Genomic DNA, 15,130 nt, shown 5'->3' on the forward strand with positions numbered 1-15,130 from the left:
CTATTCCCATTTAGTGGAACCTAATTGATTCCAGAATGGAACACTATTCCCATTTAGTGGAACCTAATTGATTCCAGAATGGAACACTATAGGTCCAAAGTCCAAAGTAGTGTACAATATAGAGTTAAGTTTGGAACACAGACCTGTCATCAGTAGTCTATACTAGGATGAGATACAGACCTGTCATCAGTAGTCTACACTAGGATGAGATACAGACCTGTCATCAGTAGTCTACACTAGGATGAGATACAGACCTGTCATCAGTAGTCTATACTAGGATGAGATACAGACCTGTCATCAGTAGTCTACACTAGGATGAGATACAGACCTGTCATCAGTAGTCTATACTAGGATGAGATACAGACCTGTCATCAGTAGTCTATACTAGGATGAGATACAGACCTGTCATCAGTAGTCTATACTAGGATGAGATACAGACCTGTCATCAGTAGTCTACACTAGGATGAGATACAGACCTGTCATCAGTAGTCTATACTAGGATGAGATACAGACCTGTCATCACTAGTATATACTAGGATGAGATACAGACCTGTCATCAGTAGTCTATACTAGGATGAGATACAGACCTGTCATCAGTAGTCTATACTAGGATGAGATACAGACCTGTCATCAGTATTCTATACTAGGATGAGATACAGACCTGTCATCAGTAGTCTATACTAGGATGAGATACAGACCTGTCATCAGTAGTCTATACTAGGATGAGATACAGACCTGTCATCAGTAGTCTATACTAGGATGAGATACAGACCTGTCATCAGTAGTCTATACTAGGATGAGATACAGACCTGTCATCAGTAGTCTATACTAGGATGAGATACAGACCTGTCATCAGTAGTCTATACTAGGATGAGATACAGACCTGTCATCAGTAGTCTACACTAGGATGAGATACAGACCTGTCATCAGTAGTCTATACTAGGATGAGATACAGACCTGTCATCAGTATTCTACACTAGGATGAGATACAGACCTGTCATCAGTAGTCTATACTAGGATGAGATACAGACCTGTCATCAGTAGTCTATACTAGGATGAGATACAGACCTGTCATCAGTAGTCTATACTAGGATGAGATACAGACCTGTCATCAGTAGTCTACACTAGGATGAGATACAGACACAGACAGAGTCATATTCATTAGTTTAGACAGTAAAAAAAAAATTATAACAGAAAATAAGTGTTTATTTTTTGACAAGTATTCAGTATTATTTTTGGGGCCTAGTGACTACAGCCCTGATGTCATGACTACAGCCTTGATGTCATGACTACGGCCTTGATGTCATGACTACGGCCCTGCTTTCATGACTACAGCCCTGATGTCATGACTACAGCCCTGATGCCCTGATGCCATGACTACAGCCCTGATGTCATGACTACAGCCCTGATGTCATGACTACAGCCTTGATGTCATGACTACAGCCTTGATGTCATGACTACAGCCCTGAAATCATAACCAAGGCCCTGATGCCATTTCCATTTAAGTCCCCTTCCCTTGAAGTGTGCACTAGTTCACTTCCTCTCGTGGATTAAAAAACGAAGCGACATGTTTTAGGAAAAAGGTGGTGGAAACTCCCTCCAGCCACTTGCACCAATCAAAGGCCTTTTAAATCCTTTAGTTAGCGGGAACGAGTGCACACTTAGAAAGAGAAGAGGAAGGAACAGAACTGGGTTACTGAACCCCACAGGAGGTTGGTACATTTCATCATCAAAGAGTTGACAAATGACATCATTGCATAACTGGGTTTAGGAGTTCTATTAGGATCCCATTGAAGAGATGCTCCACCTCCTGGAGAATAAGGACTGGGGTTTAGGAGTTCTATTAGGATCCCATTGAAGAGATGCTCCACCTCCTGGAGAATATGGACTGGGGTTAGGAGTTCTATTAGGATCCCATTGAAGAGATGCTCCACCTCCTGGAGAATAAGGACTGGGGTTTAGGAGTTCTATTAGGATCCCATTGAAGAGATGCTCCACCTCCTGGAGAATATGGACTGGGTCTAGGAGTTCTATTAGGATCCCATTGAAGAGATGCTCCACCTCCTGGAGAATAAGGACTGGGTCTAGGAGTTCTATTAGGATCCCATTGAAGAGATGCTGTTCCTCCTGGAGAATAAGGACTGGGGTTAGGAGTTCTATTAGGATCCCATTGAAGAGATGCTCCACCTCCTAGAGAATAAGGACTGGGTTTAGGAGTTCTATTAGGATCCCATTGAAGAGATGCTCCACCTCCTGGAGAATAAGGCCTGGGTTTAGGAGTTCTATTAGGATCCCATTGAAGAGATGCTCCACCTCCTGGAGAATAAGGACTGGGTTTAGGAGTTCTATTAGGATCCCATTGAAGAGATGCTCCACCTCCTAGAGAATAAGGACTGGGTTTAGGAGTTCTATTAGGATCCCATTGAAGAGATGCTCCACCTCCTGGAGAATAAGGACTGGGTTTAGGAGTTCTATTAGGATCCCATTGAAGAGATGCTCCACCTCCTGGAGAATAAGGACTGGGGTTAGGAGTTCTATTAGGATCCCATTGAAGAGATGCTCCACCTCCTGGAGAATAAGGACTGGGTTTAGGAGTTCTATTAGGATCCCATTGAAGAGATGCTCCACCTCCTAGAGAATAAGGACTGGGTTTAGGAGTTCTATTAGGATCCCATTGAAGAGATGCTCCACCTCCTGGAGAATAAGGACTGGGTTTAGGAGTTCTATTAGGATCCCGTTGAAGAGATGCTCCACCTCCTGGAGAATAAGGGCTGGGGTTTAGGAGTTCTATTAGGATCCCATTGAAGAGATGCTCAACCTCCTGGAGAATAAGAACATCTATAACATCACTGGTTCTTTATTCCGTTCTATAGGTCAGACTGTTTAACCTACTGAACTCACACACAACAAGACGTCAGAGAGAGAGAACAGAGTGGAGAGAGAGAACAGAGAGAAGAGAGAGAACAGAGTGGAGAGAGAGAACAGAGAGAAGAGAGAGAACAGAGTGGAGAGAGAGAACAGAGAGAACAGAGAGAAGAGAGAGAAGAGAGAGAACAGAGAGAAGAGAGAGAACAGAGAGAAGAGAGAGAACAGAGTGGAGAGAGAGAACAGAGAGAACAGAGAGAACAGAGAGAAGAGAGAGAACAGAGTGGAGAGAGAGAACAGAGAGAACAGAGAGAACAGAGAGAAGAGAGAGAACAGAGTGGAGAGAGAGAACAGAGAGAAGAGAGAGAACAGAGAGAGAACAGAGAGAAGAGAGAGAACAGAGAGACAGAGAAGGGAGAGAGACAAGAGAGAAGAGAGAGGGAGAGAGAGAGAACAGATAGAAGAGAGGAAGAGAGAGAGGAGAGAGAGAACAGAGAGAAGAGAGAGAGGAGAGAGAGAAGAGAGAGGAGAGAGACGTGAGAGAGGGAGAGAAAGGGATTGAGAGAGAGAGGGAAAAGAGTGAGAGAGAAAATAGATAATACAGAGAAGCGATAGAGAGAGTGCGAGAGGAAAAAGAGGGAGATAGGAGAGAGATCAGTAGCAGCAGAGATCTTACACAGACACAGACACGTCTCAGCGTGAGAGACGTATTGGTCGAAGGACACAAGCAGGTTCTGTTTGAGGAGTGTGTGTGTCCCTGATCCCGTGTGATGTGTGTGTGTGTGTGTGTGTCTGTGCTCCTGTGTGTGTTTGTGTTTGTGTCTGTGTCTGTGTCTGTGTCTGTGTCTGTGTCTGTGTGTGTGTCTGTGTCTGTGTCTGTGTCTGTGTGTGTGTGTGTGTGTGTGTGTGTGTGTGTGTGTGTGTGTGTGTGTGTGTGTGTGTGTGTGTGTGTGTGTGTGTGTGTGTGTGTGTGTGTGTGTGTGTGTGTGTGTGTGTGTGTGTGTGTGTGTGTGTGTGTGTGTGTGTGTGTGTGTGTGAATAGTATATAGGGTGTGTATACCTGTCACTACGAGAAAGAGGAGGAAAATGGAGGGATGGAGGGAGGGTTTAAGAGAGGTCAGAGTGAGAGTGTGTCTCCTGTCACTTTAGGGAAGACTATAAAAGCATGGCTGGGGGATGGATGGAGGGAAGGAGAGGAGGGATGGAGAGGGAGGGAGGGAGAGGGGAGGGAGAGGGGAGGGGAGATGTGGGGGCAGAAAGGGAGAAGGTTAGATGGAGGGAGATATGTGGGGGCAGATAGGGAGAAGGTTAGATGGAGGGAGAGATGTGGGGGCAGATAGGGAGAAGGTTAGATGGAGGGAGAGATGTGGGGGCAGATAGGGAGAAGGTTATATGGAGGGAGAGATGTGGGGGCAGATAGGGAGAAGGTTAGTTGGAGGGAGAGATGTGGGGGCAGATAGTGAGAAGGTTAGATGGAGGGAGAGATGTGGGGGCAGATAGGGAGAAGGTTAGGTGGAGGGAGAGATGTGGGGGCAGATAGGGAGAAGGTTAGGTGGAGGGAGAGATGTGGGGGCAGATAGTGAGAAGGTTAGATGGAGGGAGAGATGTGGGGGCAGATAGGGAGAAGGTTAGGTGGAGGGAGAGATGTGGGGGCAGATAGTGAGAAGGTTAGATGGAGGGAGAGATGTGGGGGCAGATAGGGAGAAGGTTAGTTGGAGGGAGAGATGTGGGGGCAGATAGTGAGAAGGTTAGATGGAGGGAGAGATGTGGGGGCAGATAGGGAGAAGGTTAGGTGGAGGGAGAGATGTGGGGGCAGATAGGGAGAAGGTTAGATGGAGGGAGAGATGTGGGGGCAGATAGGGAGAAGGTTAGTTGGAGGGAGAGATGTGGGGGCAGATAGGGAGAAGGGAGAGGAGAGATGTGGTGGCAGATAGGAAGAAGGTTAGATGGAGGGAGAGATGTGGGGGCAGAAAGGGAGAAGGTTAGATGGAGGGAGAGATGTGGGGGCAGATAGGGAGAAGGGAGAGGAGAGATGTGGTGGCAGATAGGAAGAAGGTTAGATGAAGGGAGAGATGTGGGGGCAGATAGGGAGAAGGTTAGATGGAGGGAGAGATGTGGGGGCAGATAGGGAGAAGGTTAGATGGAGGGAGAGATGTGGGGGCAGATAGGGAGAAGGTTAGATGGAGGGAGAGATGTGGGGGCAGATAGGGAGAAGGTTAGATGGAGGGAGAGATGTGGGGGCAGATAGGGAGAAGGTTAGATGGAGGGAGAGATGTGGGGGCAGATAGGGAGAAGGTTAGATGGAGGGAGAGATGTGGGGGCAGATAGGGAGAAGGTTAGATGGAGGGAGAGGTGTGGGGGCAGATAGGGAGAAGGTTAGATGGAGGGAGAGATGTGGGGGCAGATAGGGAGAAGGTTAGATGAAGTAAAGTGTAGTGGGTCAGGACTGACATTTGTTAAAAAACACCAGAACACCATCTCTCTCTCTCTCTCTAAAACCCACATGCTGTTACATTCATAGTGCTGAGAGAAGAATGGCCGGCGCCAGGAGTTGTCCTGTCTGATAACACCCCAAAACGGACAGAACGAGAGAGCAGAGGACAGCAGTGAGGAAAAGAGGAGTGGAAAAGAGCAAAATGCTGAATAGGTATTTAACACACACACACACACACACACACACACACACACACACACACACACACACACACACACACACACACACACACACACACACACACACACACACACACACACACACACACACACACACACACACACACACACACAGCTAGAGGATAACTGGGTGTTTGTGATCCTAACTGCCAGTGTTTATTTACTGTGGACTCGGGGGTTGAGAATAATACAATCAGTGCTGCTGTCTGTCTACAGGACACAACACAGTCTGACACAACACACACAGTCTGAAATATTATGAATAGAATTAGGTTAGGATTAGTCCTGGATTGAAGAGATTAGGCCTAGTCCTGGACTGAAGAGATTAGGCCTAGTCCTGGACTGAAGAGATTAGGCCTAGTCCTGGACTAAAGAGATTAGGCCTAGTCCTGGACTAAAGAGATTAGGCCTAGTCCTGGACTAAAGAGATTAGGCCTAGTCCTGGACTGAAGAGATTAGGCCTAGTCCTGGACTGAAGAGATTAGGCCTAGTCCTGGACTGAAGAGATTAGGCCTAGTCCTGGACTGAAGAGATTAGGCCTAGTCCTGGACTGAAGAGATTAGGCCTAGTCCTGGACTGAAGAGATTAGGCCTAGTCCTGGACTAAAGAGATTAGGCCTAGTCCTGGACTAAAGAGATTAGGCCTAGTCCTGGACTGAAGAGATTAGGCCTGGTCCTGGACTGAAGAGATTAGGCCTAGTCCTGGACTAAAGAGATTAGGCCTAGTCCTGGACTGAAGAGATTAGGCCTAGTCCTGAACTAAAGAGTTTAGGCCTAGTCCTGGACTGACGAGATCAGGCCTAGTCCTGGATTGAAGAGATTAGGCCTAGTTCTGGACTGAAGAGAATAGGCCTAGTCCTGGACTAAAGAGATTAGGCCTAGTCCTGGACTGAAGAGATTAGGCCTAGTCCTGAACTAAAGAGTTTAGGCCTGGTCCTGGACTAAAGATATTTGGTCTAGTCCTAGACTGAAGAGATTAGGCCTAGTCCTGGACTGAAGAGATTAGGCCTAGTCCTGGACTAAAGAGATTAGGACTAGTCCTGGACTAAAGAGATTAGGCCTAGTCCTGGACTAAAGAGATTAGGCCTAATACTGAACTAAACTAAATACCTAAAGAGAAACTAGCCCTAATAGCCTATTTATTCTGACAGATGGTAGGAGAATCTCATTGGCCAAAATACGATCGTGCTAACTGCAACCCCAACAGATCACCTTTAGTTTCTAATTGGCTGAAAAGGTCTTGGCTGGTTATTACAGAGAGTTTCTAAACCCGTCTGTACAGTGTCATGGTAACAGACAGAACAGGTCTTGGCTAGTTATCACAGACTGGTTTAGAGGCTCTCTGTACAGTGTCATGGTAACAGACAGAACAGGTCTTGGCTAGTTATCACAGACTGGTTTAGAGGCTCTCTGTACAGTGTAATGGTAACAGACTGGTTTAGAGGCTCTCTGTACAGTGTCATGGTAACAGACAGAACAGGTCTTGACTAGTTATCACAGACTGGTTTAGAGGCTCTCTGTACAGTGTCATGGTAACAGACAGAACAGGTCTTGGCTAGTTATCACAGACTGGTTTAGAGGCTCTCTGTACAGTGTCATGGTAACAGACAGTACAGGTCTTGGCTGGTTATCACAGACTGGTTTAGAGGCTCTCTGTACAGTGTCATGGTAACAGACTGGTTTAGAGGCTCTCTGTACAGTGTCATGGTAACAGACAGAACAGGTCTTGGCTAGTTATCACAGACTGGTTTAGAGGCTCTCTGTACAGTGTCATGGTAACAGACAGAACAGGTCTTGGCTAGTTATCACAGACTGGTTTAGAGGCTCTCTGTACAGTGTCATGGTAACAGACAGAACAGGTCTTGGCTAGTTATCACAGACTGGTTTAGAGGCTCTCTGTACAGTGTCATGGTAACAGACAGAAAGGGTCTTGGCTAGTTATCACAGACTGGTTTAGAGGCTCTCTGTACAGTGTCATGGTAACAGACAGAACAGGTCTTGGCTAGTTATCACAGACTGGTTTAGAGGCTCTCTGTACAGTGTCATGGTAACAGACAGTACAGGTCTTGGCTAGTTATCACAGACTGGTTTAGAGGCTCTCTGTACAGTGTCATGGTAACAGACAGAAAGGGTCTTGGCTAGTTATCACAGACTGGTTTAGAGGCTCTCTGTACAGTGTCATGGTAACAGACAGAACAGGTCTTTGCTAGTTATCACAGACTGGTTTAGAGGCTCTCTGTACAGTGTCATGGTAACAGACAGAACAGGTCTTGGCTAGTTATCACAGACTGGTTTAGAGGCTCTCTGTACAGTGTCATGGTAACAGACAGAACAGGTCTTGGCTAGTTATCACAGACTGGTTTAGAGAATCTCTGTACAGTGTCATGGTAACAGACAGAAAAGGTCTTGACTAGTTATCACAGACTGGTTTAGAGGCTCTCTGTACAGTGTCATGGTAACAGACAGAAAAGGTCTTGGCTAGTTATCACAGACTGGTTTAGAGGCTCTCTGTACAGTGTCATGGTAACAGACTGGTTTAGAGGCTCTCTGTACAGTGTCATGGTAACAGACAGAACAGGTCTTGGCTAGTTATCACAGACTGGTTTAGAGGCTCTCTGTACAGTGTCATGGTAACAGACAGAACAGGTCTTGGCTAGTTATCACAGACTGGTTTAGAGGCTCTCTGTACAGTGTCATGGTAACAGACAGAACAGGTCTTGGCTAGTTATCACAGACTGGTTTAGAGGCTCTCTGTACAGTGTCATGGTAACAGACAGAACAGGTCTTGGCTAGTTATCACAGACTGGTTTAGAGGCTCTCTGTACAGTGTCATGGTAACAGACAGAACAGGTCTTGGCTAGTTATCACAGACTGGTTTAGAGGCTCTCTGTACAGTGTCATGGTAACAGACAGAACAGGTCTTGGCTAGTTATCACAGACTGGTTTAGAGGCTCTCTGTACAGTGTCATGGTAACAGACAGAACAGGTCTTGGCTAGTTATCGCAGACTGGTTTAGAGGCTCTCTGTACAGTGTCATGGTAACAGACAGAACAGGTCTTGGCTAGTTATCACAGACTGGTTTAGAGGCTCTCTGTACAGTGTCATGGTAACAGACTGGTTTAGAGGCTCTCTGTACAGTGTCATGGTAACGGACAGAACAGTTCTTGGCTGGTTATTACAGACTGGTTTAGAGGCTCTCTGTACAGTGTCATGGTAACAGACAGAACAGGTCTTGGCTAGTTATCACAGACTGGTTTAGAGGCTCTCTGTACAGTGTCATGGTAACAGACAGAACAGGTCTTGGCTAGTTATCGCAGACTGGTTTAGAGGCTCTCTGTACAGTGTCATGGTAACAGACAGAACAGGTCTTGGCTAGTTATCGCAGACTGGTTTAGAGGCTCTCTGTACAGTGTCATGGTAACAGACTGGTTTAGAGGCTCTCTGTACAGTGTCATGGTAACAGACAGAACAGGTCTTGGCTAGTTATCACAGACTGGTTTAGAGGCTCTCTGTACAGTGTCATGGTAACAGACAGAACAGGTCTTGGCTAGTTATCACAGACTGGTTTAGAGGCTCTCTGTACAGTGTCATGGTAACAGACAGAACAGGTCTTGGCTAGTTATAACAGACTGGTTTAGAGGCTCTCTGTACAGTGTCATGGTAACAGACAGAACAGGTCTTGGCTAGTTATCACAGACTGGTTTAGAGGCTCTCTGTACAGTGTCATGGTAACGGACAGAACAGGTCCTGGCTAGTTATCACAGACTGGTTTAGAGGCTCTCTGTACAGTGTCATGGTAACAGACAGAACAGGTCTTGGCTAGTTATCACAGACTGGTTTAGAGGCTCTCTGTACAGTGTCATGGTAACAGACAGTACAGGTCTTGGCTAGTTATCACAGACTGGTTTAGAGGCTCTCTGTACAGTGTCATGGTAACAGACAGAACAGGTCTTGGCTAGTTATCACAGACTGGTTTAGAGGCTCTCTGTACAGTGTCATGGTAACAGACAGAACAGGTCTTGGCTAGTTATCACAGACTGGTTTAGAGGCTCCCTGTACAGTGTCATGGTAACAGACAGAAAAGGTCTTGGCTGGTTATCACAGACTGGTTTAGAGGCTCTCTGTACAGTGTCATGGTAACAGACAGAACAGGTCTTGGCTAGTTATCGCAGACTGGTTTAGAGGCTCTCTGTACAGTGTCATGGTAACAGACAGAACGGGTCTTGGCTAGTTATCACAGACTGGTTTAGAGGCTCTCTGTACAGTGTCATGGTAACAGACAGTACAGGTCTTGGCTAGTTATCACAGACTGGTTTAGAGGCTCTCTGTACAGTGTCATGGTAACAGACAGAACAGGTCTTGGCTAGTTATCACAGACTGGTTTAGAGGCTCTCTGTACAGTGTCATGGTAACAGACAGAACAGGTCTTGGCTAATTATCGCAGACTGGTTTAGAGGCTCTCTGTACAGTGTCATGGTAACAGACAGAACAGGTCTTGGCTAGTTATCACAGACTGGTTTAGAGGCTCTCTGTACAGTGTCATGGTAACAGACAGAACAGGTCTTGGCTAGTTATCGCAGACTGGTTTAGAGGCTCTCTGTACAGTGTCATGGTAACAGACAGAACAGGTCTTGGCTAGTTATCACAGACTGGTTTAGAGGCTCTCTGTACAGTGTCATGGTAACAGACTGGTTTAGAGGCTCTCTGTACAGTGTCATGGTAACAGACAGAACAGGTCTTGGCTAGTTATCACAGACTGGTTTAGAGGCTCTCTGTACAGTGTCATGGTAACGGACAGAACAGGTCTTGGCTAGTTATCACAGACTGGTTTAGAGGCTCTCTGTACAGTGTCATGGTAACAGACAGAAAAGGTCTTGGCTAGTTATCACAGACTGGTTTAGAGGCTCTCTGTACAGTGTCATGGTAACGGACAGAACAGGTCTTGGCTAGTTATCACAGACTGGTTTAGAGGCTCTCTGTACAGTGTCATGGTAACAGACAGAACAGGTCTTGGCTAGTTATCACAGACTGGTTTAGAGGCTCTCTGTACAGTGTCATGGTAACAGACTGGTTTAGAGGCTCTCTGTACAGTGTCATGGTAACAGACAGAACAGGTCTTGGCTAGTTATCACAGACTGGTTTAGAGGCTCTCTGTACAGTGTCATGGTAATAAAATATTTAGAAGTGGTCAGTAACGATGTATTAATATGTGCATAAATGAACAGCTGAATATCCATCAGAGAGCTGGGGAAGATGAAGTGTGTGTTTCCTGTCAGAAGAAGTTGAAGGGGAATTCCCAAGGCAGGTCTAGACACACGTACGAACTAACGCAAGTACCCACTCAAACCTCCTCTCCCTCACGACAGAACCTCCTCTACCTCACTACAGAACCTCCTCTCCCTCACTCTGGAACCTCCTCTCCCTCACTCTGGAACCTCATCTCTCTCACTCTGGAACCCTCCTCTCCCTCACTACAGAACCTCCTCTCCCTCACTACTGAACCTCCTCTCCCTCACTCTGTAACCTCCTCTCCCTCACTACTGAACCTCCTCTACCTCACTCTGGAACCCCCTCTCCCTCACTCTGGAATCTCCTCTCCCTCACTACAGAACCTCCTCTCCCTCACTCTGGAACCTCCTCTCCCTCACTCTGGAACCTCCTCTCCCTCACTCTGGAACCTCCTCTCCCTCACTACAGAACCTCCTCTCCCTCATGACAGAACCGCCTCTCCCTCACTCTGGAACCTCCTCTCCCTCACTACAGAACCTCCTCTCCCTCACTACAGAACCCCCTCTCCCTCACTACTGGACTGCCTCTCCCTCACTCTGGAACCTCCTCTCCCTCACTCTGGAACTCCTCTCCCTCAGTATGGAACCTCCTCTCCCTCACTCTGGAACCTCCTCTCCCTCAGTATGGAACCCCCCTCCCTCATGACAGAACATCCTCTCCCTCACTCTGGAACCTCCTCTCCCTCATGACAGAACATCCTCTCCCTCACTCTGGAACCCCCTCTCCCTCATGACAGAACATCCTCTCCCTCACTCTGGAACCCCCTCTCCCTCATGACAGAACATCCTCTCCCTCACTCTGGAACCACCTCTCCCTCATGACAGAACATCCTCTCCCTCACTCTGGAACCCCCTCTCCCTCATGACAGAACATCCTCTCCCTCACTCTGGAACCCCCTCTCCCTCATGACAGAACATCCTCTCCCTCACTCTGGAACCCCCTCTCCCTCATGACAGAACATCCTCTCCCTCACTCTGGAACCCCCTCTCCCTCATGACAGAACATCCTCTCCCTCACTCTGGAACCCCCTCTCCCTCATGACAGAACATCCTCTCCCTCACTCTGGAACCCCCTCTCCCTCATGACAGAACATCCTCTCCCTCACTCTGGAACCCCCTCTCCCTCATGACAGAACATCCTCTCCCTCACTCTGGAACCCCCTCTCCCTCATGACAGAACATCCTCTCCCTCACTCTGGAACCCCCTCTCCCTCATGACAGAACATCCTCTCCCTCACTCTGGAACCCCCTCTCCCTCATGACAGAACATCCTCTCCCTCACTCTGGAACCCCCTCTCCCTCATGACAGAACATCCTCTCCCTCACTCTGGAACCCCCTCTCCCTCATGACAGAACAGCCTCTCCCTCACTCTGGAACCCCCTCTCCCTCATGACAGAACATCCTCTCCCTCACTCTGGAACCCCCTCTCCCTCATGACAGAACATCTTCTCCCTCACTCTGGAACCCCCTCTCCCTCATGACAGAACCTCCTCTCCCTCACTCTGGAACCCCCTCTCCCTCATGACAGAACCTCCTCTCCCTCACTCTGGAACCCCCTCTCCCTCATGACAGAACATCCTCTCCCTCACTCTGGAACCCCCTCTCCCTCATGACAGAACATCCTCTCCCTCACTCTGGAACCCCCTCTCCCTCATGACAGAACATCCTCTCCCTCACTCTGGAACCCCCTCTCCCTCATGACAGAACATCCTCTCCCTCACTCTGGAACCCCCTCTCCCTCATGACAGAACATCCTCTCCCTCACTCTGGAATCTCCTCTCCCTCATGACAGAACATCCTCTCCCTCACTCTGGAACCCCCTCTCCCTCATGACAGAACATCCTCTCCCTCACTCTGGAACCCCCTCTCCCTCATGACAGAACATCCTCTCCCTCACTCTGGAACCCCCTCTCCCTCATGACAGAACATCCTCTCCCTCACTCTGGAACCCCCTCTCCCTCATGACAGAACCTCCTCTCCCTCACTCTGGAACCCCCTCTCCCTCATGACAGAACATCCTCTCCCTCACTCTGGAACCCCCTCTCCCTCATGACAGAACATCCTCTCCCTCACTCTGGAACCCCCTCTCCCTCATGACAGAACATCCTCTCCCTCACTCTGGAACCCCCTCTCCCTCATGACAGAACATCCTCTCCCTCACTCTGGAACCCCCTCTCCCTCATGACAGAACATCCTCTCCCTCACTCTGGAACCTGTACTTTATTTATCAGCAAAGAGAGTGAGGTGAACGGAATATTAAGAGAAGGGGCATTATTGGATGGAGGACTTAAAGGTTTCCCTTTTTAAATGTTTGGGAAAAGATATTAACTGACCTCAAATATAAATTCAAGATGTGAAGTGTTGGTCCCGTGTTTCGTGAGCTGAAATTAAAAGACTCCAGAAATGTTGCATATTTCTCTAAAATGTTGAGCTCAAATTTGTTTACATCCCAGTTAATGAGCATTTCTCCTTTACCAAGATAAGTGTGGCATATCAAGAAGCTGATTAAACAGCATCATCATTACACAGGTGCACCTTGTGCTGGGGACAATACAAGACCACTCTAAAATGTGCAGTTAGGTCACACAACACATTGCCACAAATATCTCAACTTTTCAGGGAGCGTGCAATTGGTGTGCTGACTGCAGGAATATTCACCAGAGCTGTTGCCAGAGGATTGAATGTTAATTTCTCTACCATTAGCCGCCTGCAATGTCATTTTAGAGAATTTGGCAGCACAACCACACCAGCCCAGGACCTCCACATCCGGCTTCTTCACCTGCGGGATCGTCAGAGACCAACCACCCGGACAGCTGATGAAACTGTGGGTTTACACAACCAAATAATTTCTGCACAAACTGTCAGAAAGCGTCAAAGGGAAGCTCATTTGGGTGCTCGTCGTCCTCACCAGGGTCTTGACCTGAATGCAGTTCGGAATCGTAACTGACTTCAGTGGGCCACTGGCAAGCTGGAGAAGTGTGCTCTTCACGGATGAATCCCAGACGTTTTAGTCAGCTCTAGACCACAGACACACACCAACCGTTCACCCTGCTTAATATGCTGATAAGACTTGTGTTATTTCGTGTTTTAATGTGTTTCAGACAAGAGCCGTCAAAGCTTCGACACACAGACACACACACACACACAAACACACACACACACACACTTCCGTCAAAGATTTGTCGGTGCGTGAAGGCAATAGCTTGTTTCCTGTCTGGTAAAGGCGACAGGCAGGGAGTGTGTGCGTTGGTCGTGCGTACCCTTGCGTGTATGGGTGTGTGTGTGTGTGTGCGTGTGTGTGTGTGTGTGTCACCCTCAGAATGTTCTGACAGAGAAAAGAGAGGATGGAGAAGTTGAGAGAAAGAATAAGGACTAACTGACAGAACCAGCTGAACAAGAGGCTGCACACACACACACACACACACACACACACACACACACACACACACACACACACACACACACACACACACACACACACACACACACACACACACACACACACACACACACACACACACACACACACACACACACACACACACACACACACACACACACACACACACATACACTTAGGGTATCCTACATCAGGTTTCAGCTGTCAGAAGAGTGTGTTTATGTGTCAGAGGAACATCTCAGCTGTCAGTTGGTTGTGTGTGTGTGTCAGGAGATGTGTGTGTGTTCTCTAATAGGTGACATGGTGTGTCAGCTCGTTAGTGATACAATCTCCTGGAAGATGAAAATGCACACACACACGCACATGCAAACACACACACACACACACACACACACACACACACACACACACACACACACACACACACACACACACACACACACACACACACACACACACACACACACACACACACACACACACACACACACACACACACACACACACAAGTTGCTGCTACTTTGCTGCTACATATATCCTGATGCTGAGTCACCTTACCCCTGTACATATCTACCTCCATCACTCCAGTATCCCTGTCTCCTTCCCCCTATACATATCTACCTCCATCACTACAGTATCCCTGTCACCTTACCCCTATACATATCTACCTCCATCACTCCAGTATCCCTGTCACCTTACCCCTATACATATCTACCTCCATCACTCCAGTATCCCTGTCCCTTTACCCCTATACATATCTACCTCCATCACTCCAGTATCCCTGTCTCCTTCCCCCTATACATATCTACCTCCATCACTCTAGTATCCCTGTTACCTTACCCCTATACATATCTACCTCCATCACTACAGTATCCCTGCACATTGTTAATATGGAACTGACCCT

Source organism: Salvelinus alpinus, chromosome 6, assembly GCF_045679555.1.
Source record: "Salvelinus alpinus chromosome 6, SLU_Salpinus.1, whole genome shotgun sequence".
In the NCBI taxonomy this organism is placed as follows: Eukaryota; Metazoa; Chordata; class Actinopteri; order Salmoniformes; family Salmonidae; genus Salvelinus; species Salvelinus alpinus.